We start from the raw sequence: 665 nt of genomic DNA, 5'->3' as shown, positions 1-665 counted from the left end.
TTCTGGGGGTCTCCTATAACATATTACTCTTCAAAAACTAAACAAAACTTTTTTTTTTTTTTTTTGTGGTATGCGGGCCTCTCACTGTTGTGGCCTCTCCCGTTGTGGCACACAGGCTCTGGACGCGCAGGCTCAGCGGCCATGGCTCACGGGCCCAGCCGGTCCGCGGCATGTGGGATCTTTCCGGACCAGGACACGAACCTGTGTCCCCTGCATCAGCAGGCGGACTCTCAACCACTGCGCCACCAGGGAAGCCCTAAGCAAAACTTTAATTTCCCCCCAACTTAAATACCATAGTTCTTCATGAATTTGCATGTCATCCTTGCATAGGGGCCATGCTAATCTTCTCTGTATCATTCCAATTTTAGTATATGAGCTGCTGAAGTGAGCACAAAATACCATAGTTCTGAAAGGGATATAGAATTGACCAGAGGTGAGAGTGATGAACTCTAGGACCACGTCCTGGAATGACTTCTTTAGGCTCTGCAGGATGGCCTGGAAGACTCAAATAAAAATCCATATTGACAAATAACCTCAAATAAAAATCCAAATTGACAAATAAAATAGAAATCAATATTGACTCAAATAAAATAAAAAATAAAATAAAACTCCATATTGACAAATAAAATTAAAATCCATACTGACAAATACTACAATCCCCCCTC

General features: G+C 42.4%; 1 non-coding gene across 1 annotated transcript; it reads right to left on the bottom strand.

Annotated features, from left to right (window-relative positions):
* Positions 1-285: 285 nt before the first annotated feature.
* LOC115839938 (U6 spliceosomal RNA) lies at positions 286-392 on the bottom strand. Its single transcript, XR_004034248.1, has one exon. It is a non-coding gene; the product is annotated as a U6 spliceosomal RNA (small nuclear RNA).
* Between the last annotated feature and the right edge of the window lie 273 nt (positions 393-665).

This window comes from Globicephala melas, chromosome 5 (assembly GCF_963455315.2).
Source record: "Globicephala melas chromosome 5, mGloMel1.2, whole genome shotgun sequence".
Classification (NCBI taxonomy): Eukaryota; Metazoa; Chordata; class Mammalia; order Artiodactyla; family Delphinidae; genus Globicephala; species Globicephala melas.
This window is presented reverse-complemented; position numbering and strand designations above follow the sequence as displayed.